Raw genomic sequence first — 27,600 nt, 5'->3', positions numbered from 1 at the left:
GTAATCCTGGTCTTCCCCCAGGCCGATAATAGCACGCCTCATGAACTTCAGGGACCGTGACACAACGCTGAGGTTGGCTAGAGAGCGTAGAGAGTTAGACTGGCAGGGGTCAAAATTGTCCTTCTATCCAGACTTTACATCGATGGTTCAGGAGGCCCGAGGTAAATTTAATGGGGTAAAGGCCACTCTTCAAAACCTGGGCCTCAAATTTGGCATGCTATACCCTGCAAGACCAAGCATCAATGTGGGTAGCAGGGCCCGCATATTCAACACTCCAGCTGAGGCTCAAGAATTCTGTCGGACATATAAACAATGGAGCAATCAGTCCTCCGCGGGAGGGAGTCTCCCTTCCCTGCCACATAGCAGCTTGGATGCTAGTGCAGAACTTTTTTCCAGAGCAGGCACTGGTTAACACACTTGATTGGTTTCAATCATTCTAATGTGTACAATTGGGAAAATAATATTCATCTTGCAATATTATGTCATTTTGCTGGTTATTGACCCGGCGTTGCCAACCCCCCATGGTGTATTCGTTGAGTTTGTTCTTCTTCACACTGAGGTACTATGCTTGGGCCACATCAGTCAAGCTTAAAGTAGATTTGTGCTTCTTGTCAGCTTGCTTAAGAGGTTTGGCCTCGTTTGAGTTGAAAGGTGGCTAGGTGGGGGGAGGGGTTGATTGGATTGTACGATTTAATATTTGTAGTTTGCACCTTCGTTCACTATTGCTTGCAATGTTGGACATTTATCGCTGTTCTGCCAAGTTAGACTGGACACCCTTCTCTGATGGCACGACTGGGTAACATTTAAGGCCCCTCGACCTTTTCCCTCGTTTTGTGGAATATCAGGGGACTCAATGACAATCGTAAACGATGACAGGTGATTCATTACCTGCTTCAACACAAGGTAGACGTAGCCTATTTGCAGGAAACACACCTCCCCCCACAGACGCAGCGCGATTCGGTGCTAGCTGGGGCACACACAGGTTCTTTGCCAACTACAGCAGCTATGCTAGGGGCACCGCCATTTTAATATACAAAAGAGTCCCCTTTAGTTTAGTGACGTTATTCGTGACCCAGCGGGCAGATAAATCATTGTCACTGGCTCCCTCAGTGGCCACAGTATTTCACTGATTAGTGTTTATGCCCCGAACACTGACTCCCCTGAGTTCTTTCACGCGCTGAGTGCCCAGCTGGCAAAAAAAGAGCCTCACAAGTTATTGCTGGGAGAGGACCTTAACTTGCTACTTTACCCTAGGCTTGACAGCACCTCACGGGTCTCTGACACCAAACCACGGGCACGACAAGCACTGAGGCACCTCTGTTAGCAACGCTCACTTACAGATATATGGCGGAGATGAAACCCTACTCTAAATGAATACACTCACTATTCTGGCCAGCATAACACCTTGACCAGGATAGATTATTGGCTGCTCCCCCCTGAATTCACAGACTGGTTCGACTCGCTCACGACGCTCCCCAGGACTTACTCTGACCACTCTCCGATAGTGTTGCTTTTGAAATTCCCACGGCCGGAGGGATATGAATAACAATGGCACTTTCCCAGCTGAGCCCTACATGACAAACTTTTCAAGGCTGAAGTATGTGAAGCCATCGAAGGCTATTTCGAGATCAACACCAGTTCCATGAGCTCCTGGGCGGTACTGTGGGAGGGTTTCAAGGCAGTTATTAGGGGTGTTTGTATCTCTAAACACGCCGGGGTACTCAGAGACCTCCGCAACACGATGACATGTATTGAACGCAACATCACTACAATTGACTCCAACCCCACGGGGACCCTTGACCCTACAGGTCAGGCAAAGCAATTAGCGGGAGATATTGTACCTGGGGAAATACCACTCAGCTAGGCATTATGGGGAAGGAGAGAGACCGGGGACAGTGTTGGCACAAATGTTGAGGCCGCTGTACAGCAAATCGTACATCACTGAACTCCACTCCACCACTGGACACAAACTCACCACCACCTCCGATATTCGCGACGAGTGCCTAAACTATTACACCACACTGTACACTTCCAGGGTGGGATCTGAAAGTACAGCCCAGGACGACTATCTCTCAGAGATCGCACTGGTTTACCTGGAGACGTATATGCAGGACTTCTTGGCGGAGCCCGTCTCGGTGGCTGACGTCACACTCGCCATCGACACCATCCACGGCTCCACAGGCCCTGAGTTAGATGGCTTCACCGGGGACTTTTACAAAGAATATAAGGACCTTTTCGCCCCTCAGTTAATTGAGGTATATGTGGAGGCATTGGAAAAACAGGTACTCCCCCCCACACTACGCGAGGCCATCATCATCCTACTCCCCAAACCTGGCAAAGACCCTATGCTCTGTGGATCGTATCGCCCACTATTCCTATTAAATTTAGATTATAAAATATTAGCCAAAGTCATCGCGAATCAGCTGTCTCAATTAATGGAGTATATTATCTCCCCGGTGCAGTCCGGCTTTGTGCCCCACCGGTTCACCTCCTTGAACTTTCGGACACTGTTTGCAGTCCTTTAAAGAATCAATTCGGAACCCCCCGTGGCCGCGATACTATTAGATGCGGAGAAAGCCTTCGATACTATAGAATGGCCATTTATTCTTGCAGTGATGAAACGTATGAGCATGCCATTGGGTTTCATTGCCACTACTGCACTGCTCTACGGCAGTCCCATGGCAAGACTTAGTTTAAATGGCACACTTTCCAGACCTTTTGAGCTTTTCCGTGGGACTAGGCAGGGCTGTCCCTTGTCTCCACTTTTGTTCATACTCGCAATGGACCCGCTGATTCAGCATTTCCAAGAACGATACGATTCTATACGTCCGGGAACCCCAAACCTATTTAGTGCCCATCATTAGGGAAATTCTTCGATTTGGCAGATTCTCCGGGCTGGGCATCAACTGGCATAAGTCCATAATTTTTCCCTTAACCTCGAGCACTAAACCGTGGGATTGCGAGTATCCCCTTAAATGGTGCTCTGATTCGGTAAAATATCTTGGGATTCACATCCACTTAGACACTACACAAATAATATGCTTAAACTACGGACAGGCAGTTCACACATTGGAGACACAGGTGGAATGATGGCAGAGGTTATCATTATCACTAGCGGGTTGGGTAGTAATTCTAAAGATGGTTGTACTTCCCAAATTCTTATATCTCTTCAATAACTTCCCAATACCTCTCACCAACTTATTTTTCCGGACATTGCGATCGCACCTCAAATGAATAGTTTGGGGGAGAAAGCAACCACCTGTCCACTGGTCAATCCTCACACTCCCATAAAAAAGGGGAGGGTATAACGTGCCAGACTTACAATTATATTATTTAGTAGCTCAATGTCACTATGCGCATGCGGGGTTCCACCCAGACGCAAGAATACCTTTTCTGCGGCCAGAGATGGTTCTCGTTCTTCCTGATCGTTTGTCCACAGTACTTCCTATGGGCTTCCCTTGCGACCCACACAACATACAAATGTTGTCCACCACCAGCTGGGCATGGGAAAAATTGATAAAGCTCACTGGCACTACGACCCTATACTCATCCGCCCTTCCTCTGCCAAACACTAGGTGGTTCCCAATTTCTGGGGATGGCTTGGTACAGTGCACACTGGCTACCTTAGACGTAGTCAAATTAGGGGATTTATATCCTGAGGGACATGTATTTTCATTAGACGACGATACACGGTACACTGACAGCAGTTTTTTGACTCGATTTGTTATGACCCGAATGCGATCTTCCCTTCGGGCGACACTCCCTAAGTTTCCAATTGAACCAGAATTGTTTCCCCCACTTACACTAGTAATAGAGAACCCTGACTGAGCGCATCTCATTTCTAAAATGTATAAAGCTAGTGCCAATATGAGACCGGTGTGTGATGCCAAGCTCCGACAAGACTGGGAGGCAGACTTAGGCGGTCCCATAACGGACGAACAATGGTCCAGATGCTGTGCGGCCACCAAAGAAATCTCTCTTAACAGCAGATACAAGCTGCTTCATTTCAATTTTCTTTGCCGCGCCTGTTTTACACCTGCCAAAGATATGCATCTAGGCCACATGCATGTTTAAAATGCGCTGCAGCTCACGCCGACTTCATACACCTGGCATGGACTTGCCCCCGAGTGCAGACTTATAGGGTAGACATCCATTCCGCAATTGGGAAGATGATCGGCTTGCCTCTCAATCCTATTCCAGAGGTGGCTCTGCTGGGGTGCACAGTGAACTTCCCAAAGGGGGTCAAACACTTTGCATCACTGGAACTCCTGTTGGCAAAAAGGGAGGTTGCTATACACTGGGGTAGGAAAGCAGAACCCAAAGTACAGGACTGGCTGCTCAGTTTAGCTAATTGCAATGTTAATGCAGAGACGTATGCCAGTATCATGCCCTCTATGTCCCGCCCCAAAGATTTATAGAGCCCATTTCGGACATAAGTGGAAGCAGCTAAGCAGGCCTCAAACTCTCAATCAGAAAACGGTATTCTGCCTGATGGAGTGGGATGATTCTATCAGAATCATTAATATATACGCCGAGGGCGACAACTTGCGATGTTGTACTGCTGTGTGCCTTTGCTAAAGGTGGATAAGGAGTAAGGAATCCTGCGCACTTGAGTCATGAACTGGGGTTGGGCCAGAGGCAAAGCTTCTTGAGAAAGATATTTACTGCTATGATGTTTCATTATACTAGACGTGCCAACTACAATTGTTATTGAATTATTAAGATATACATGTAGAACTCGCGAAGTGAACCTTTACGACATGATGAACGGGGTGACTTATGAACATTTTTTATGTGTTACATAATGGAAAATAAAGTAAAAAATATATATATTATGGGACTTCGATATTCCCAACTCGATGTTATGTCTGCGCACCCTTTGCGCTACCTTATGGAGTCAAAAGTGCCAATAGATAAAACTCGGATCTCTTGGTCTAGCAGGAACATTTATCACTAGAGTTATTTTGACATGTTTATTGCTGCCTGAAATACGGACGTAGGAGGTTTGCTGCTTTGAAATAGTAAGTTATTAGTAAACACAGTGCCTCCACCTGCGGCCAGCGTCCCCTCTCTTCCATGACAGCGCCCAGTGCGGCCGCACCCTTCGCACTGCCCTAAAGCCCTGTCCCAAGTGATGATGAACAGTGAATGCGTTGTGCCGACTAACCAAGCATTGGTTATGATTCAATACAACGGGTCATGAGTTCCTCGTTCGTTGTTGGAGTAGAGGAGAGAATCTTTCAAGTTGTTAGGTGGTTTGTAAACTATTGCTAAGCCTCTACAGAGTAGGCCTACCAATGGATGCTGAGGTTTACTTTTTACCCACACCAAGTGCCCAACTTAATGCACATAATGCTCTTCACTTACTATTACATTAAAAATGAGATCTCTGCCACTGGAAAACTACTGAGAAACTACGGGGACTATTCACAAACTGCATCTTGTAGTACATAAACAGTACTACAGTTATACTACTCAGCAACTACAAAATGTGAGGGACTTAGGGAAATGTAGGGAGCGTTCATATCATTGATATTCACACACTACTCTTCTAACTTTACTGCAGGCCTAAAAAGTGTTTAAAATGTGTTCATCTATTGTAGCCAGAGTCATAGAGCAAGCAAAGCACCGAACATGGCCACTCACGGGTGTTACAACACACTCCGATAGAAAAGAATGGAAGAAGATTAATAAAAACATTGGCAAAGCTAATATGTCTGGGCATGGCAAGATTTTTCTGAAAAACATATGCAATCAGTGCGGGATTACCAAATAGGGAAAGCAATCATCGGCCTATGGGTCCCACTCCCTTTAGGGGCCCGCAACAACGGATCAAAATACAACCCAAAGTACATAAACCAGATACATCAGATTCACAAAACAGTGTGTCTCTTAAAAGCTCATCTTCTGGCAGCTGGCAATTTATAAAGAAATCTGGTGCATTGGTTATTAGGAGATAATTTGCGAGGGGGCACCCGAAAGTTTGACTGCCTAAGGACCTCGACAGGGTTTAATCCTGCACTCTATGCAATAGGTTTTAAGATTGGAAAGGTATTAAAACGGCCAGTTATTTTTGTGAATATATTGGTGCCCTGAACTACTGAGAAACCTTGTAACCTACTGCAGAGCTGGGATATACAGGAAAGCTAAAAAGTCCTGAAAAAGGAAAAGGTCGCAGCCCAATGGAACAATTACCGGTTAACTTGGCCAGTGCTATGCAGTGCAGGCTTTGCAGGTGTTAAGTGAGGTTGTATGTTCTTACAACGCATTCCGTTGCAACGCATGCCTTTACCACGCATGCGTTACAACGGAATGTTTTTTTTACGCATAACCTTTTCCTCGATTTCTTTCGTGGTGACGTCGGACGTCGTTAAGAGGAAGCGGAAGTTCCTTTCCGTTTCCTCTTAAACGACGCCGTTTTCCTGCACATCTCGACGTTTCTTCTGGTGAGTTTTTTTATTGGGGGGAAACCCCCCCAAGCCCCCCCCTTTTTTTAACCCTTTACCACACATGCCTTTACTACGTACCTCGTAGTAAAGGTATGCGTGGTAAAGGCTTTCGTAGTAACCACGCATGCGTTGTAATGCATGCGTGGTTAAGGTATTCGTGGAAACGGCCGCGTTGTAGTGGCCGTTTCCCGTTAAGTGAATGCTATGATTCAACATTTCATAAAAAATCGTATAAGCAGCAGCGGCTTGTCCTTAAGGGCAGAGCAGCTACACCCGCACCTTTTGGACATAAAGAGTGTCTGTCAGGCTGAGCAAAGTCAGCCTGGCAGACACTCTTTAATTTCAGATCAGGCAGCCAGGAGCTAGACATGCGCTAAATGCTCAGGCTCCGGGCTGCCTGAGCTGAACTTTGCTGGGCTGAGATGTCACAGCTCCTGTGGGCGTGACGTCCTCAGCTCAGCAAAGTGCCTTGAGGCCCTTCACCGTGTGACAAGGGAGAGAGTGAGTGTAGCCTCTTACCTGGGCGCTTCAGTTTTAGGCAGTGAAGTGCCCAGGGCCGAGTATCTGTCACTGATGCTTCATCACAGAGTGGGTGGGGTCAGGAGTCTCTCTGACTCCATCCTACTCTGTGACGAGTTATGGACTGCTGCCTCCCCTCATTGGCTGACCTGAGGGTAGCTAATGAGGGGTGGCAGTTGGGTGACTTGAGGTCAGCCAATGAGGGGAGGCAGTACTCCCAAACCTCCTGGCCCCTTTCTGAGAGCTGCAGCAGGCCAGTGTTGTTTTTTTATTGACTTTTTGGTGCATGTGTGTATGTATGAATGTATGTGTATTTGTGAGTGAGTTGTGAATGGTTGTGTGTGCGCGTCTGCATGTGAACTCGTGTGTGAGTGAGTGTAGATGTGTGTGTGTGTGTGTGTGTGTGCATGTGTGTGACTCCTCCCACTGCTCCCTCTCAGTTGATAATTTCTAAAAAGAACAATTAGAAAAGTATCTTCCTGTGGAAAAAATGCTTTAAAAATGTGAGATATACTGCAACCTGGGGAAATGAGTGGGAGTATCATAACCCAGACCCAGGAAAAAGGACTTACAGAGCAGAGCAAAGTGGGGAAGGAAAAAGCGAGGCTGAAGCCCGACAGGATATTTTTCACCTAATGTTTGTCTAAGTGCCATTGCCATCATGTGAATTGGTCTGGCTAAATCACGTATTCTTCCCGAGCTTAATAAATAATAATAACAAAATAATTATGTGAGCCTGTGTAGTGTAACTAGTGCGTATGTAAAGTGCTCTAATACCGTTGAGTCGAGTTCCTGCGCCATATTAGAAAAAATGCAAATAAATAAAGATACCATTCTGACATGGAAATGTAGTCAGTAAAAAGTCTTTGTCAGAACAACATTTTTATTGTATTTCTCAAGTGCAACAGCAAGATGGCAATTTCTGCTTTGGAAAGCATAGCAAGACTGCATTTCAGGAGAGCTCTGCAAAGCAGCATATGCATATATCCAAGAGGAAAAGGGGAGGAAGGGGGGGTTGAAAATACATTCATACATGCAAATTTTATAAGGGGAAAGAGTGAGATTCTAAAAAAAAAGAATCAAGAGAATGTATTTACCCCATTGACTTCGATTGAAAAACAGGCAATTTCAGGCAAGAGACAGCCAAAAAGAGAAAGGCGGGGCCGACATCAGCCCCGCCGCAGGTATGGCGGAGCGCACCGGCCCCCACCCGCTACCCACTTGAGCTGTTGGGGCGCGCCCCCATCGCCTCAGCATGACGTGGTGGGCGCGCCTCAAGGTGGATTGGACCCCAGGTCCCCTAGTGACCCGGAAGTGATTGAATCACTTCCGGGTCACTATGGAACAAAGGCCAGGCCGGTTAGATCCGGCCTGGCAGATGAGGGTTTAAAAGGCCGTGAAGCGCGTGAGTCTGCCTCTCTGACTCTGCGCGCCACGGTCTGCCCCTCCAGCCTCTAGGAGGCTGTAATTACTTTTTCGGGAATTAAGGGCATCTGCATTTACAATGAAGGAAAAGTATGCAGTCTTTAGCACAGTGTAGTAGGGGGTAGTCCGTGTTTCTGGGGTGTCAGGCAGAGCAGCACTACAAGGTGGAACAACCTGGTAAATAGTGCTACGCTAGGCTATCCAAATGGACAGTCTGATGGACAAATGTTTCTCATGCAGTACAACTGCTGTGCTGTTCTTATGGGTGGTTTATGTTAAGGGTTTGTTCAGATTGTAACCTGCATATGTTTGAAAGTGTCAAATGTTTAAAGTGATGCTGACTAGCCAGAAAATAGAACCTGGGTGAGGATGCTTTTGTAGCGATTGCTTTTCACTCATAATTTGCTGACCTGGTCTCGGTTGGTTATAGGTTTTGGGGCACTTCGCTGCAATTGATCAGTGCTATTAATGGGTATGCCCCCTTTAGAAATTGTGGGGGTGACTCAGTGTCTTATAATTGAGTTAGCTGATTTACTGGTATAATCTCTTGGAACTACATGGGTGTGTGTCAGGGGAGGTAGCCAGGTAAATATATCTGACCTATCACTGTAGGGTCTGTGCACCCAATTGGTAAATTGCCATGTGGGCCCAAACCTTCTTTTCTTTACATAAGTTACCTCCAAGGTAGGCTACAGGATTGGGGGCAATTATCTACTGAGGGAGCTATGCTTAGCAGATTACAGGAAGTTATTTGCAGGGTTTTGAGGTCAGGCCTACTTGGCACTTGCATCGGGGAGGGTCTCTCAGGTATCCTTTCAACACTTATGGCGTCAAAGAGAACACCCCAGGCCTTGTGGTCTCACCTTAAAGGGTATCCCTGCGCATGGTGCACAAAAATGTATTGTAGTACCCCTACACACATTGGCCTGTGCACTTGTACCATCAATGTCCTTGTGGCATCGCGCGGTGCCATCGAACTCCCTGTGCGTTTACAATCATTAGTTGCTGGGGGGTTTTGTCAGGCTGTAGCTCGGCACTCTTGGGCTGGTACACCTACATAATGTGATGTACATGTGGGGTCACACATTGCTGACCTCCTCGGGCCTGTATGATTAAGCAGGTTATTCTTGTGTTGTGTCGCATGGGACCAACTCCTCCCGGGGCTAGGGCACACTTGGGGCCTATGTTGTCAGAGAGACTGGACTCAGGCGTAGTATCACACAGTATTAAAGCATCCGTGTGGTGTTACACAATACTAGCACACCCCTGTGCGTGTATCTCAGCACCCCGGTGCCTGTCAAGATATCCCTGAGATTGTCACATAGGACCAACTCCCCCTGGGGCTGGATCTGGGGCATTTGGATGCCTATGTCAGACGGTACCTGTGAACTATTGAGTGTGGACAGTATCTAAGCACCCTAAGCTGGGGGTGTGTGAAAAGGGGGGGTGCAGTGTCACCTAGTAGCGCTAACTTTGCGAATTGTGTATGGTCATCTAAATGCAAAAGACACTAATCATTGATGTTTTTGACTTTCATTTTTGTGTGTCTGGATCCAAGCCTGTTGCCTGAGGAGTGCTCCTCGCCACTAGGACCGCAAGAGGTGGACAGCCAAAGGGAAAAGTAGATCCGCAATGGCTCCACGTTGCTATGGTTGCAAACAGATGGATAACCAAGGGGACCGGTAGACCCGGAACGTTAGTGGCAAGCAACGGCATCAAGTGTGATGGGTGATCAGCTCAAAGGCTCAAGCGGTGCCGGCATGAAAGGGTGCGGCCCATGCATTATTGTTGATGTGCATAGGTGTTTCAACCATTGGGGCTCGCCATTTGTGGTAAGTTGGAAATACACTGCCTTATAGATGTACACCTGGCTAGCTCGACTAGAACTCAGATATTGCAGGCGGATACGACACATCAACACAATTGTCGTGGTATGGCGATCTGCCATTACAAGCGCCTGTGCTCGCGGGCGCCTGTCATAGCGGACACTAGAGTGTTGGATGCTACGTAGTAGGCGGATAGGCTAGCACTGAGCTTATCCCACAAAATACTAATCAAGGGCGGATAGTGCACGGTGTACATGATACGCTTATGGGAGAGATCAGGAGTTACCAGCACTATATTGGTTATGTATAGGCATGTTACTAATTGGTTGTGCCAGCCGTAGTACCGTGGCAGTACGCTGCTACACAGGTTTGTGCCTTGCCAGATTGGCCAATCCCAGGAGTAATGTCGGGAAACAGTACTCTGCCTTTACGGTGCCTGTGCTCCCAGCTGCCATCTTGGCAAACACTGCGCAGTGGGGATATTCCAGAGTAAGGAGGTAGGATCACACAGAGCATCTTCCAGAACATAGTTGTCAGGGTAGGTGGTTCATGGACGTCATGATATGCTTGCAAGAGATCTTGGGGCCTGTGGTGCCCTGGGTAGACTTCCAATTGCACCAACATTTAGTGTCAGCGTCTGGGGTGCCGTGGCTTATTGGGCACAGCGTGATGCCATCAGTGGAGGCCATCTAGTGTCCCCATGGTGGCGGGTTACGTTCCCTGAGTCAGACAGCCCTAACATATCTCTCCCTCACTTGGGAGGGGTTGGTGAAGGACTGGGTATGCCTGGGTAGAAGGGTGGGTCAACATGTATATGCCCAGGGCACCCAGACATTCCAGAAGCTCCCAATAGGGAGGGAGCGAGTGTGTGAGGCCATGGAAACATCTACCTTGTAACAAACTACTGAGGCTACCTAGGGCTTGACACTTTCAGGCTATACCTCAGGGGTGCATCTGGGGGGAGTCGTGCTTCTTAAAAGGCGGCGTCCATTCATCCACACCTAGTGGTGAAATCATCACGGAGAATCTTCTTGCCAAGTTAGTGGTGTATAGGACATGACCTTGCAGTCAGTTGGCTAGGTTTGTGAATTTAAGGACAAGGCATGACTTTTCAGTATAGGAGGGTAGAGGGGCCAGATAGTAGGTCAACTATGCTGGCCTGTGGCGGTAAGGTCATGATTGGTGAGCAGTTAATTTAAGGTCCTTAGGGGGCAGCGCCATTCTTGAATGGGGTCGCCCAAAGGGAGGGACAAGTGGTCTCTCCTAGAACTCCAGGGGCAGTTACAGCCTGTTGGCTACATGGGTGTGGGGGAGGGGAGAGTCATGCTTTCTCTGGGCTGGTTGGCCACCCCGCACGTGCACAATGACGCCAGTAAACAGCGCAGAGATGCAAGGGCCCCCTTTAATGGAGTTAATAGAGCGTACGGGGTAACCGGGGGGCGGAAGTACCCTCATGGTAAGCGGGCCCTCTTCGCATGCGCACTTCGACGGAAGTGCGTGTTTAATAGGGCGTATGGGGATAACCGGGGGGGAAGTACGATCATGGTAAACAGGCCCTCTGCACATGCGCACTCTGATAGGAGGGCGTGGTTTAAGTGATAAGGATCTGACACCAGTTAGTGACCTTGCCGTAGGCCCAAATAGGACACGCAGAAAAGAAATATTGTATGATGTGACTGATATGTTAGATTCGGATAGGAAATACCTTGTACTAGAAGTAAGTTAAGGTTAGCCATCTGATATCTGTATATATCAATTGTAATAGAATGTCATGGAACGTTTTCTGCGTAATTGTGTAAATATTGTTTATTTCAAATTTTGATTTATTTGTATGTTTTAATAAATACGGTCGTGGGGTGTACGACCCCCCGCCTCCAAAGAAATCTCTCTCATGTCCTTGTTAATAAAGTTGGTTAACGGAAGGGTGGGGGTCCTCTGGCAGTCCATGGCCATAGCTATTGTGGCTTCAAAAATTCGAGTCTCCAGCCTGAATCGGGTCTATTAGCTTGTATGTACAAAAAATTCTACATTTCATTAGAAGAAGTCGGTACTTTTTTTAAAAAAAGGAACTTATTGCCACCTTACTCTCTGATAGGCACGGTGTGACTTGAAACTTATTATTGTAATGCTTTCCAAAGCTGCGCTACCATATTGTGTGTTGCTTTTAAAGACAGGAGTGATTAGTACTCTAGCAATCTCTCTGGAGCTGCCAGTCTCTCCTCAAAGGCATAAACAAATTAAAAATGGTTAGAAAAATGAATATTAATGTATTTTTTCAAAGGCACATGGGCCCAGTAACCCTGTATCTGATGTTCACTGCTTTTATTGAGAACATGCATATTGTGCACAAGCAAAATGCCATCACTCAGCGATGATGGCTGAAGTGGGCTAGTTCATTGCCTCATAATGTATGCTATGTTGGGCGAAAGCAAAGAGTGACTGGCAATAGAATATACAAATGGTTGAAGAGGGTTGACAAAAAGCCCATTTATGTGTGTGTGTGTGTGTGAGAGTGTGGGTGCGTGCGTGCGTGTGTATAAAACATTTATTTAGACAGTATTCTGGCGAGACAGATAAATCTGTCTCTAAGGCTAGTCTAACACCCCATAGGAATTAATGTTGTATAAATTAAATTATTTGGACATTTATACTATATACATATATATTTAGTGTTATAAAAATCACCACCTATATGTGAAAGTTACAAGTAGCAACTTCGCACTTGTAAATCCTATTGTAGGACACTCCACCTCCTCATCTGAGGGAGTGGAAATGTGTAAAGTCTACACTTAGGTGTAAATCTACACTTGGAAATGGTGTATAGTAAAAAAAAAGTGTAGAGCTACACCTAGGTTTAGTAGTAGTAAATATACACATGAATAAATGTTCACATATATATTTACATTTGTGAATAGGCTTAGGTAAGAAATTTGGTTGCTAGTAGTGATGAATCAGAGTCCTTCAAAACGAATAAGTCCTTATTTGACTTTATACTTGGAACCAAGTACCCCATTGCAGCACTAGACTCTCTCAGGCTAGCGAAACAGAGCAGACCAACGCCTACTCAGGAGAGGTGGTACACAACAACAACATTTAATACATTATTGTCTAGTCAGTGCTTTTTCTTTTAAAAAGGAAAACTACTTTGATTACAGACACACTACTAAATACTACACATTAAATTACAATTATGTTTAATCAGCTAGGTGGAAATACTTTTGATGATACACTCATAACACATTACACCCCTAGCGAGCCCTGGATCATATATTCACAATACCCCCTACCTATGCTAGTTTCAAAATCATCTTATAAGGCGGAGTCATTATCGAGGCGTGCCTTTTTAAGGGTGTCACCACATCAGTGAAAGCAGAGAACATGATATATTTCACCACTGTAACCCTACCGAAATCAATGGGGACAGAAGCAATATGCAATACATGTTATAACCCACATTTGATGTGAATGAGGGTTATTACCAACATTCAGTAGTATTCATTGTCAACCACCAACATTATCAATCACGCATTGGAACAACACAAATGTGCCAGGGTTTTATTTGAACTTTTACTAAATTGCTATTGTAGGTCCAGAACCCACCCTGCCCTTACAAGCCCATGGGCAAAATCACAGTTTTAAGGAGAGCTCTGAAATGCAGCAAAACCTCTAATGGGGTAATAATATTGCCCTGTGGCAGACTTAGGGTGATGTTTTAAAAAAAGACTTTCTGATACCTGCTGCCCTTCTGCAGCCCCCTCCTCCCCCCCCCCCCAAACAAGCTCTGATCATGTTGGTGGAGCCCCTGCCCCTCCTTGGAGCACCACAATGCAAATATGAACATTTGAGGGCTGCTCTGTTGGCTTAATGGGGCCTCCTATGCGTAAAGGCCTGTCAACATTCACCTGAAAATCTAGGTGGTCTGCAGAAGTGAAGAGTAGGTCACTGATCTCCACAAAGGTAGATTACTAAACACACGAGCGTAGAAGAACAATGTAATGCTAATAGCCTCTTAGAGAAGAGGGTTGGGGTGAGATACAGAGAGAGTTTGAGTGAGCAGCTTCTGAGTCAGGTGTTGCCTTCTTCCTCATGACCCCACAGGAATTCAGAGTGGTTTTGAGTTTACAGATTGATGCTTGGCGAAATAAATGAAAGGTTATGAAATATCATAACCTGATCTAATAACTCTTCGTCAGATCTAGGCTGTTGAACCTTGTTATGATTTGTATTTCTAATATACGGGTTGTATTCCTCTTTCAGCTTCGCTGGGTGTTGGAAGGTGGAATATTACTAGGGGTAAGTCTGCACCTACCACTACCAATATGGCCACCAACACAACATAAGGTCCAGACAAAGGCTCAATAAATGAGTCCCTTGCTCAACACTTGGTAGCTGGCTGCGAGTAAACAGGCTTAACTCAGGAGACAGGTATTTAAATCATTTAAAAACACCAATAAATTAAAAAAGTAAGACACAACACACAATAAAAATCACATACCAGGGTATAACAATAGGAAATACTGTGTTCTTTAAAATGACACAGAAACAACCAAAATCATATATAGGAAAACAGAGATGTGATTTTTTAAAGATTAACCCCTTTCTAGTGCTTAAAAACATATTGCTCCAACTTGGGACATCTGGTCGCGCTTCACTGGGACAAACTCAAAGTTTGAGGCTGACTATGATGTAGCCTTGGTCGGACACACATAGCAGAAGGCCCCGTTCAACATTTTACCTTCAGACTTAAAAACGTTTCCGGAGATTTTTCTCTCAACGTCGTGCGGTCCACTCCAGCAGGCCAATTTCAATGCAACGCTGGATTGCTTTACCATGAGGCCCCGGTCAAATCTTGGAAGTATGGAGCTCCGGAGCTTTCAGCTGGTCGAACCTGAAATCCAGGCCTTGTCAAGGTTGAAGGAAGTCGGCTTGACTTTCGACGTCAGGCCGTTCCACTTGTGGAGCTTTTTCTTGAAAGCTGTTCCAAACTTCTCCAAACTTCTGGACCTTCTTCCTGAAGTTCCTCTTGGGGGTTCAAAGCATCTAAAAACACAAATCCAGGGGTTGAGAAGCTCTGAGATGATCCTTGAAAATTTGGAACTTCATTTCCTACAGTGCACCTGGCTAAATCCTTAAAAGCCCACTGGACGCACTCCAGACTGGGGACTTTTTGATGGAGATGGTGCAGGGAAGATCTGTTAGCCTGTTGCTTTCTGGAAGTCCACTCCTTAATCCTTTTTTAAGAAAAGAAATGTCCTCAGGGCTGTAGTTACAAATGTGTAACAGGAGCAGTCCTTCAGGGAGCAATCCTGTGTGGTGCAGGCAGCAAATCCGAGTTCATATGCTGTTCTCGCATATTTATTCAATGATCTGGGGTGACAAGTAGGGGGCACCTCTGTCCTATGAGGTGCAGGGTGCTATCCAAAAGCATGCCAGCTCCCTCCAGATTGTGGCATATTCTTGTCCCACAAAGTACTGCACTTTAAAATTCACGGATGGAGATATTCTCTCCTTTGGTGCAAGAGCTGGCTAAACCAACCTACTGGTGTGGCTCATTTCCATTAACACTTCCCCTCTAGACTCTTAACAAATGCCATTCCCGGGCCTGCCATCTAACTGGGGGTACAAAAAGAGTGGGTAGGCCTGGCTGTTATTCCTTACTGTCCTGCTCTCTTTGAAGCCCAGTTTGATTTACCCAGCTCCGACTTGGCCTGTTCTCTGCATCTGAAGAGCTCCCCTCATCAGGGGCATAAGAAGGCATAACGGGGACAGTGCCACTGGCTTAAGAGAGACCCATTATAATGCTGGTGTGCAGTTAGAGCTCAAGTCCTTCAGTTCATTCCTGCAGGTGCATCAGGTAGGTTTTTCTTCCCACTGGAATTTATTTTGCTATTGTTGCTCCCAGATCCAGTGTCTTCTCATCGGTCCCTCCCTTGTGTGTGAGTTTTTAAGTAGGGGTGGCAAGTTCTAGAAGCCAGACAGTCTTGGACAACCCTAGGGTGCCACATCCTCCCTCCACTCCTGTCCCAACTCTCTCGCACAACATTCTGGGACACTCCAATAGAGCGCCTTGAAGTTGCCCATGTAAAGAGCATCCCTGAGGGCCTCTGCTCTGCCCCTAGCTGAAACAGCGGTCTGATCCGTACCCAGCAAAAGGTCAAAGGGGAGTCCCTACTATATTTGGCTCCAGAGATCTGGCCCTCTTCCTTTGTTTCCATGGACCTGGGCTGTCCCACTCCAGGTGCAGTGTGACAAGCTAATTAACAGATGCAGATGCAGATTTCCTTCCCAGCCCTTCCTTTCCCAGGAGCTGGCTAAAGCACTGTTAATGTCTCTATTATATGGAGAGGCATATATACTTTTACTGGAAATCAGAGTCATTATTTTGGCCCAGTAGTGGGGGACAAAGACCTGGAATCTGATTATGAGCTGAGTCAGGGAATATGACAATTTTTAATATGTTATAAGGGGTGTTGATGTTCTGTTAGGAACAGTAAATCTAAACTAAGGATGCATGTTTACCCATAGAAGTGGGATGAAACTGTATTTTATTGTAGATTTCACCTATAGTATGTAATATAGTTTGGGAAACACATATCTTCTGTAGGAACTACAGACCTGTACTATGAATGCTCACTAACATTATAAGGCCTCCCCAGGTCAGTACCAACCCTTGAAGGGCCCCATTTGTGACAGGCCACCTGTGGACAGAAAGCGGGCTGCCCAAGATGGCAGCCTAACACACGCATCCTGCACACTTGTGTACATATGTGTGCTCACGTGTTAATGTGTAACCAGGCCCGAGCCTCTTACTTTAGCTGGGCAACAGTGGACCTATATTAAAAGGTGGCCACTGGCTGTTAGCATTCTCGGGCCATTTATTTATTTATTTATTTTTATAACATTTATAAAGCACACTGTTACCAAACGATGTCCTGGCGCTGAAGTGAAAGCTCCCCATGCCCCCGCCTGAAATATTTATTGTGCAAAAAGCCTGGTTTTCACGCGAAAGGTCATCAGGTCAGTCATTTGTCTGAGCCCCAAAGGCAGGCTGCCCCCAGGATGAAACTCCTGCCTCCCCATCGCGCCTTCCTCGGTCGCGGGGCTACGATCAAGCCCATGTTAGATGACCTAAGCTGCCTTCCAGGCCTATACCAGTGGAAGTACTGCTTTAGAAAAGACGGGCCGATTCCTCGCAGGACTTTAAAGACTATACACAAGGCCTTAAAAGAGATTTGCTTCCGTACTGGAAGCCAATGCAGTTTTACTAATTCTTGAGAGACAGAAGCGAACTTAGGTAACCCTGAGATGAGTCGGGCTGATGCATTTTGCAAAGCCTGTAATTTGTTCAGAAGCCCCTGTTGAGAGTTGAGAAGCAGGCTATTGCAATAGTCCAGGCGGGACAAAACCAGGGAAGTCACCACTGTCTTCTTACAGCCATCGGGTAAGAATGGAAGGATCTTCCGGATAGATTTCAAAATGAAATGAATGGATGAAATCAAAGCATTGACCTGGGGTCTGAACGTGAGCTGATTGTCGATCAGGACCCCTAGATTCTTGACCTTCGTGACTGGAGAGGGGGGTGTGCCCATCCCATCAGGCCACCAGTTCTGGCTCCAAAAGTTATCACTAGATCCGAACAGTATAACTTCGGTTTTGGCCGAATTCAATTTAAGACAGTTTTTGGCCATCCAATTGCCAACCGCCAGCATACATTCCTGGAATTTATGGGCACCACCTTCCTCTTTGCTCGGTAGCAGTGACACCACAATCTGCGTGTCATCCGCATACAATGTTAATTCAAACCCAAATGATGGAATAATTGGAGCTAATGAGGAGACGTAAACGTTAAAAAGGGTAGGGGAATTGCCAGGAATTTACTATGAGCAAGACTCAGGTTATGAAACTACTATGCAGAAAAATGCAAAACGATGGGATGTTACAAGCAACATTTCGAGGGGGAATAAGTGTCCAGAACCCACTTTCCAACTACCCATGAATGAGCACTCTTGCTGAGTATGCTTCACTGAAGGTTGCGATATTTTAAACTTAGGTACTTCTCTTCAAACCCTAAATGTCGACATTGTAAAAACTGTCAATGCCATATCATTGCAGCTCTGCCAAATTGGGTTTTTCAGAAACCAACTGACCCTGCAGTGGGGATTGGAGTGTCAAAAACTAAAAATGGGTGCCCCTGCCATAATGGGAGTTTTTTATTTTCTTGGCAAGCCATTCAGATGCTGTGGTGCAAGCAGGCCAGTGGCAGCTGGGACTCCAGCAAAGCATTTCTGACAGAAGAGGCAGATAAGGCTCCACCCTCAGATGTCACGCTTTATCCCCTTTTCTAAATGAGGTAGGGGAACCACAAGGTGTGTGGACGTGGCATCCCCTGATTTTTAATCGATGACCTCCTTCTGCCCATCACATAATGACCCAAAAATCAGCAATCAGGTTTGAGTCAACTATTTTCGTTTTGCCATTTATGATATAAGGCATATTGTGCCACTGGAAAGTGATTATTTTTTTATTCACACTTGGGGCTGACGGGCTCCCACCACATGAACCATCTTGATGATTCTGTCAAAATTAACTGACAGAGGAGTTCTTTATAAAGAGTGCCCATATTAGCCAGGAAGCGGGGGACTTGTCTTGGATTTTGCTGGTCCGATCATGTGTCAATGAATACAATCACTAATAGTTTATCTTTTTTCGAGACATTGTCCTTTCCCGTTGCTCCCCTTCTCTGCAGGAAAACTTGGGATCTTTGCAGCAGAAGGTGCCAGTTGTCTATCAAGTAGACTGGGCTGAATGGCTAGTGGTGAGTGGATTTGGAGGGCAGAAACAGCTGTCTTGTATTCCACGGAATTTATCCGCAAGATGGTGGACGAGGGTGAAACAGCAGCGTTGGTCATGCTTGACTTAAGCGCCGCTTTTGATACGGTGCTACATGCCACGCTGCTGTCCCGTCTTTCTGATATTGGAGTAAAAGAATGTGCATTGGAGTGGATTAAATCTTTCCTCACCAATAGAACTTTCCAGCTTCATTGCCCGCCCTTTAAATCATCCTCTCGGGCCGTGAGCTATGGGGTTCCACAGGGCTCCAGTTTGAGCCCTAGTTTGTTCAACATCTACATGGAACCCCTGGCTCAAATCATAGAGAACTTTGGCGTTGGCATAGTTAGTTACGCCGATGACACTCAGCTCATGTTTAAGCTTACTCCGGATACTGACAATAATGCCTCAAACTTCTCGGAGTGCATGGCTGCAGTTGCCAGGTGGATGGACAGTAATTGCCTCCGGCTAAACGGAGACAAAACAGAGGTGTTAGTGATAGGGAACAAAACCTCCCTATGGTCTCAAGCGTGGTGGCCCACATCTCTTGGCGAATGCCCTCAACCTGTCGAGAAAGTCAAGAACCTCGGGATCATGATCGACTCCGATCTTTCAGGAAAATCCCAAGTTCACAAGATCATCTGTAAATGTATCGGAACTTTAAGAATTCTCAGAAAAATCATTGACCTGATACCTATCAATGCCAGGAAAACCATCGTGCATGCTCTTATAACTCCGCACCTGGACTATGGGAATGCCCTCCTTCTGGGCATTAACCAAAAACTTCTTCACCAGCTGCAGTGCATACAAAATGCAGCAGCCCGACTGGTATTAGGTCTTCCGAAAAGAACCTCTGCCAAGACAGCACTGGTTAAACTGCACTGGCTTCCCGTAAGGGAAAGAATAAAATTCAAGAGTCTCTGCTACGTCCACAGGATAGCCCACAACAAGGGCCCAACCTACTTAACAAGACTCATGACCATTCATCGCCCCACTCGTCATCTGAGGTCCGCAGGAATGTCCCTTTTTAAACTACCTCGTGTTCACAAAGCAAAAATCGGTGGCCGCTCCTTTCGCTATCTAGGAGTGAAACTCTGGAACGCTCTCCCGATCCATCTAAGAATGGAACCCTCTGAAACTCTTTTCAGAGCTAACTTGAAAACTCACCTTTTCCCTCAATAATTCTCCTCACTCTTCCCTTTAACCTGATTCTCGGATGAAAGTTTTCAGCAATTAGCGCGGGGATACACAGCTGTGCAGCCATGCGCTTAATAAATGTTTTATTATTATTATTATTAGAGTGCTCCTTATCTTCAATGCAGTCATCAGCCATGTTGGATTATCATCTGTGGGTTGTTCCTGGAGGATTTTGGTGCCATGATACACACCCCTAGGACAGTAGCTTCATTACGCAGTAGTCAAGGTAGGAGTTTAAAATGAGGGACAATTTTAGTGAATGGATTAGGATTGCTGACTAAATTATGTTAGTTTTCAGATGCTTCCACTGCTAGCCTCACAGCACCAGAGAGTAAGAACAAGGACAGACACCTTCCTGACTTTGTAGGAATATTGGACTCAACTGCACTTGGGCCAACTTCCTGCCTGCTGTGGGAAGATGCATTTGGAGAGCTGAATGTGTAAGTGGACTAAGAAGTTTGAGGTCCAAATCATCTGCCGACCAGCTCACAGAATCTCTAATATATGGCACACTGCTGGACAGAGTATGGAAGACTGGCACCAGGTGTGTGGAGTCTCCAAAAACTGATTACAGACGGAGTGACACCACTGAGGCCTGTACAAACTTCTACCACCTACTAAATGTTACTGTGCACTGTTCACTTCCTTCATAGGCTGCTGTGTGCACTCTCTTCCAGGTGTTAGAAATATCCAATTTCTTGTCATTTGTTTCGTCCTCTATTCTTTGCTCCTCCCTCCCACCTTTCCCTGGGTCCCTCTCGCTTCAGAACACCATCTTAGGGCAGCACCTACTCATCCATGTTGCTGCATTTCCTGTTAATTAAATCTTTCTCCTATTGCACCTGGGTAAAAGGCATAAAGATTAAGGATTACTCTTTTTGCATACTCCCTCTTTCAGCCCGTTACCACAGTAGGACCCACATTTCTGAAACAGACTTAGAAAAATCTCCATGTTCAGTATCCATTCACTGCCGCCTTCCAGGAAATCAGAGGGCCAGTTGCACTACATATTCTTGATGCCAGGGACATCTTCTGCCTGGGTGAGATAGTTCTGTCCTAGCAGTAGTTTGAAACATCCCTGATTATCTCAGCAAAGACCTTGGAGTGGGCCCCAAGGGCTTTGATATAATTGATAGGTGAAACATGTCCCACATGCAAGTGAATGCAACTACCCGTTTTGCTGGTGCCGCGCTTTGAATGGCATTGGAGCTGGTCAAAAGCTGTTGCAAAGCTTTGTAATGCAAAGTTTTGTCCTGGGATGTACGCAAGAGTCACCTCAGCCCTCCTAGCAAGCACCAACATTGACCCCTAGATCCAGGAAATTTCCCTCATGTATTGAGCTTGGGGAGTGAGGAGCAAGTCATCTGTAGAAGAGCATCCAACGCACAGCAGGAAGGCGTTGAGGTGTTAACAAGTCTGATAAAGCAATTGGCCACGAAAGATTAGATGAATCGATAAAGAGAGAAGGCCTAGAATCCAAGCCAATTCTCTCATATGAAGCAAAGTACCACAGAGAATGCCAACCTGATCTTGTTGAGCTTGGGCGCGAGTTCGCTCAACTGGTGCAAGGTGACATTGATCAGAAAAAGGAAGAGCTGCACTTTCTGGGAAGGAATAATGCTGATCTCAAAGAGAAAACTTTGCAATAAGAAGATAGTTAGAGCCGTATAGTAAAGAACTATATTATAGCAATGGGCAGTTATGAGGATTATGTCAAGACAGATGATAAGATACATTGTGCTTGCATGGAGCATGGTGAAGCACCAAGATGCTGAAAAAAAACTAAAGTCAGCTCAAGGCAGCTACTCTTACTTCCATGATACAGAAGGTGTGCTAGGAGTTAAAGGTGGAAACAAGGGTGCAATGTATTAATATCTGTTTTCAAACGACTAAGTTCTATTTGCACTCTCTTCGGGAACTGATATGGAATTTATTATTCAAGCAATGTACACAAAGATCCTATGAGAGCCTGCCCATTAAAAAGGCTTATGTCAAATGAATATTAATTGGGCAAATCACTATTTCCTACACCCTTTAAGTGACAGATGCTGCTTTAAAAAGACATGGTGGGTGGGGCATGCAGAGGTCCCCTCGACTACTTTCTGCTCTCTTTGAGGTCATTGTAATACATTATCTAAAGGAGAAACCAGCTGTCCCGCTGGTACATAAGATTTTGTGCACGCAGCACACTCAATGTACCTTCCCAAAAGAGAGTAAGGGTGAACATTTGCCCCCGGCGCAGCTTATAGGTCTGCCAGCAGAACTAAAGTTTATTTTTCTAAAGTTACGTTTGCCATAGTTTAGAAACCACAGCTTACTTTTCAGCACCCTTGAATACTCTGCAGTAATTAACTTTTAATTACTGCTGAGTATTTTTAGGGTCGCAAGCTATATATGAGGTGGTCTCTAAACTAGAAACCACGTGAGTCCCATGCTCTCCACACCACTGGAGTCAAGCTATCATGGCTGAAGACGGCTGATAGCCAGAAACCGGTCCTAGGATGCTTGATTCCGGTCCAGGAAAGACATGGCTTGACAGTTCGGGCTGGACTGTTCCCATGAGGCACAGGATCAAGGATGATTTGCATATGGCCATGTCTGAACTGGGGTGGTGTGGAGTGCAATAAAAACGATGGATTTAGGCCCAGATCTCTGTACTGGGGTGAATGTATGACACTATTCTGCATTCTGTCCATCAACTGTTGTTTTTTTAAACTAGAAACAACAGCATAACCCACTCAGTATGTTTGGCTGAATTATTTCCATAGCGTGAAATGCACCTTTGCATCTATTTTTTACACGAGGATGCATTCGACTCTATTAAAATAGCATCCAATGCCCACTTTGCCCCTCAGCGGAATTCCACATAATGCAATTCTGCGTGATTCCACGGAATGAAACTCCTCCAATTCCGCCCACTCCTTGAAAATTAGTCAATTGTAAACACAGACAAAGAAAGGTCTTTGTATTATTTATCCTCTATAAAATCCGGTCACCGGTCCTTGAGTGAGTTTAATTTCAATTTTTGTTTAATCACCGAGTTGCACGATCGGTATTTTCCAGTGTGAACAAAGGCTGACGTGCGAAAGGGCTGCCCTTTTTGTGGTAACAGCTACCCGTGTAATGTTTTGTGCAAACACAATATGTCAGAGAGCTGTGTTTGGTAAGTTTTCTGATGAAAGCGATCTTGCCTCCTTCCTAAATAGCGTTTACAGTTGCCACACATTTTATCTGTCCTCTTCTGAAATCCATGTCCTAAGCTCAGAGGCTCTTGAAACAGAATGGATATTTTGACACAAATGTTATCTTTCAGTACCGAAGATGACAAATCCTTAGCTCTTTAGGCCTCTCCACATTATGGTCAGTCCCTAACAACAATGGGAAAGAATACCAGTTTGCTTAAGTATTCAGCTAGCTCTGTGGGTTGAATGCCTGATGCTGAGATACGTTTGTGGTATATATATATATTTATATATGATTTGATTACAAATGGGTATGTCTCAACATGTCATGCTCCTTTTTTTGATAAAAAGAATAATTTTGCTTTTGGTACACATAACATCCAAAATAAGTGCGAAACAGCTATTAGTGTAAAACCTCTTGTGCAAACCCCTGTATTACAGTTTCTTATTAAAGGTCGAATTATGTCACTGGTTGCATATAACAGGTTATTATAAGTGACTAGTGACATCATTGTGACTTTCACCCTAAGTGATCTCTTCATTCCCCCACCGCTCTCCTCTATCCCACCTCCTGCGGAAGGACGGACCCTGTGACATCAGTCAGCACACTTACAAGTTCACAGCTACCAGCAGCAGTAACCCATCCATATGGTCTGAGGGGCCACCCCCTCCCCCACCTTTTCCCAGGAAAAAAGAGTAACAGACACTCTTTTTGTTGAGGTCAGGCAGCCAGAAGCTGTACTTGCGCTAAATGCACAGGCTCCTGGCTGTCTGAGATGAATTGTGCCAGAATGAGGATTTTACAGCCCTGTGGGTGTGACCTCCTCAGCCAGCAATAGTGTCGCGGGACCCATGTCCTCATGACATGGGGAGGCGCCACTGATTGCCTCATACCTGTGCGCTTCAGTTTTAAGCCCTGAAATGCCTAGGGCCGAGTGTCAATCAGTGACACCATATCACAGAATGGGATGGGGTCAGCCGTTTCACTGACCCCATCCCAATCTGTGATGAATGAGGGACAGCTGACTTCCCTCATTGGCTGACCTACGCCAATGAGGGAAGGCAGCAGTCCCAACCCTCCTGGGACCTTCGAGTCTGTCCTATTGGAAAGCTGCAGTTAAGGCATGTTTTATGTGTTTTTTTATGTATGGTGCATGTGTGTATGTATGAATGTATGTATATTTGTGAGTGAGTGTTGTGAGCGGGTGTGAATACATGGGTGTGAGTGTTCGTTTGTGTGAATACATGGGTGTTAGTGAGCGAGTGTGTATGTGTGCGTGTGTGCCCTCGCCACTGGCTACTGGCCCACCCGCAGGCACTGTCTCCCACCTCTTCTTCTCCCTATGTTTCTGTCACTACACATGCAGGCCACTGAGAGGAGTCCGTAGAATCCATTTATACTCTAACTGTCACAATAGCAACACCAACACATGCCGCTTGGAGTTATTTTAAGGGACGAGACATCTCTCCAGCAGTGTCCCCGAGGCCTTTGCATTCCTTGAAGATGCTGCCTGCTCCAAAGCCACAATGCTGCATCAATTGCAGCTGCAGCTAGGCCTTCAGGGCAAACAATAACATTTTAATTTGGGAAGACAGTTTTGAAGCTCGACTTGGGTGCTAGTGTGTCTATTTTATGCTGTGCAGTCAAAAGTACGAAGGGGAAAAAAACACTGAAAGATGCACTCTTGATTTAGGACAACTAATCAGAAGTTGGGAATTAAGATGAAGTAGGAAGACCAACCAGGTACATTGAATAATGAATGACTACTAGCTGTACATATAAAAATAATGCAAGTCATACACATATATATATCTCCAAACAATCACAGGTCTGGGTGCTACTCTGATTCACTGAAGGTACATCTTGGTGACAGGGAACCACATGATATAAATCCACAACAAGTCTTGGAAAGTACTTCCAACCTGGTCAAGGCGCACTCATGAGAGGGTTGGTATCAATTCATTTATTGCTGCACACAAACAAATAAACAAAAACACTGATGTGTTTCGACCTCTATAGGTCTTACCCGTGACCAATTTGATGAATCTTTTCAAAACTTTACAAAAAAAGTTCATCCACCTCAACTCTTTACTGAAAAGTGTTGGGGTGATACATCAAGCGGGGCAGAGAAAAACGGGTTGCAGAACACTTTTGTACCGATGCAGTTTCCATAGGGAAAACTGAACAGCGATACAGAGAACATGTTTGAACAAAATTGGAGCAAATTTAGCAGCAAGCAAGATCTTTACTTAGAAAGCATGCCATTTTAGAGAAATTAAGGTTTAGAAAATATCAATATGTGTTGTTGATGGACTCCCACAGAACAGTGGGGAAAAACAACAAAAAAGCATTCTGACTGGCTGGTCCCGCAGGGCATCCGCAGGACAGAGCAATGTCATTGGGTTGTTCCCTTGAAGAAAAATGTTACAGCCACCATTACAGAACTTGGGGACATATTTCTCGTACACATGTCCCAATAGCACAGTGTGCACAGGACCCACGTCTGGGGAAATCGAAATCGTCCCACTTAGGTGTCCCACTGAAGTATACAAAAACATAATCGATGGAATGGACTGGTAATTACATGGGCTGCATTCCAGTCCTAAATTATTTGGCGCACCATGCCACCTCAGTTTGGACCCAGACATATGCACATCAGTCTTGACCCTGCTCAAATAGGAACTGTGCAGCCCAAACGTCCGGGCGAGGTTCTCTCTAAACGGGGAAACAAGCAACACAAGACTGATTTCTCCCTTGGTAAGGCTCTTCAGTCAGGTATAGCTTGGTTCCAGTGGCACAGTATGCACAGGACCTGTCACGGGAAGCCCCGCTCGCCGACAGACATCAGCTGAAAGGGCGGGGTCAATCACTGATAAAGAGGGCAGTCTGTGAATGGAGTGCGCTTCGCGTTCCATCGCAGATTCCCGTCTAGCCTTCCCTGCATTTCACGCTTACCTGAATTCCCCTGAACTTCGCTGTTGGGCCGGGAGACATCTCTGCCACGTTTGTTCTGCGACAGGAGGGGCCTCTACTTTCGGGTCATAGATCTCCTTCCGGGGCACCAGCTGTTCCTGGCACTTCCTCACCAGGCTGCCTATTGTCCTATTCCGGTCTCTCCTGAGTTCTTGGACGTTATGCTTCTTCACAGATCCCTGTTAGCCTTTCTGAGTGAAGAAGGTAGGATATGAAATAGTTCCTACAAACATGTATTCATCTGATATCTTGAACGCCTCGTTGGGAGGTATTTAGTGCCTCTTGAATTTACTGCAACCTTTCTTATGCTGATATAATAAGAAGATAGAGAAAGGTTATTTTGCCAGAACTCCATGTTGGCCTAGTCTATATTTTGACCTAATACTATTTGTAGTTTTTCTCTGCTTTCATAGCCAGTCTAGGAGAATATTTATTTTGATTTTCTCCTAGTATAATCAGGATAGTTATATTTTTGGATCTGGTGGATTTACTGCTGGCTTTCATTAAGGTTAGTATTGTTCACGTTTTCATGGATTGAATACCAGTGTTGCAACTCTCATGTTAATGCATGGTATTTTTTATAGTAGACAAAACAAGTTTTAGTTTACCCTGCACCGCTATTCCTTCAAAAGAAAAGGAAGAGGGATATTCATCAGGTATATCAAATCACATAACATTTACACATCCTTCCACTACATGTATGAATATACTTACCCTATGTTATTTGTTATTTTGGAAGTGTCTGCAGTCAACGAAGTAGGATCATTGTGTTGTTGTGTTCGACTCCTTCTCCCTTTACTTGTTTTGTATTCCCCTATTCCCCACATTCACCTATTTTAGCCTTAGCTGTGTTGGGCTGAATTGGTGGGTGAGGGAAGATTGGATCCTGCATCTGTTTGCCCATCTCGCCTCTGCGGAAACACCAGGTGAGCTCCATAGGACCCATGTCAGGCCATACCCATCCCACTTGGATTGTCACACTAAAGTACACAAAAAGTGATAGATGGAATGCTTGAATTAATCTCATTCACTGGTAACTACTCGGGCTGCATTCCAGTCCATCACTATTGGGCACACCATGACACCAAAATGTGAAACAGCCATATGCAAATAAGGCTTGACCCTGCTCCAATAAGAACAGTCCAGCCCGAACTGCCTGTCTAGGTCCCCTCTGAACTGGAGCACAAGCAAACCAAATC

This window comes from Lissotriton helveticus, chromosome 4_1 (genome assembly GCF_964261635.1).
Source record: "Lissotriton helveticus chromosome 4_1, aLisHel1.1, whole genome shotgun sequence".
Classification (NCBI taxonomy): domain Eukaryota; kingdom Metazoa; phylum Chordata; class Amphibia; order Caudata; family Salamandridae; genus Lissotriton; species Lissotriton helveticus.
This window is presented reverse-complemented; position numbering follows the sequence as displayed.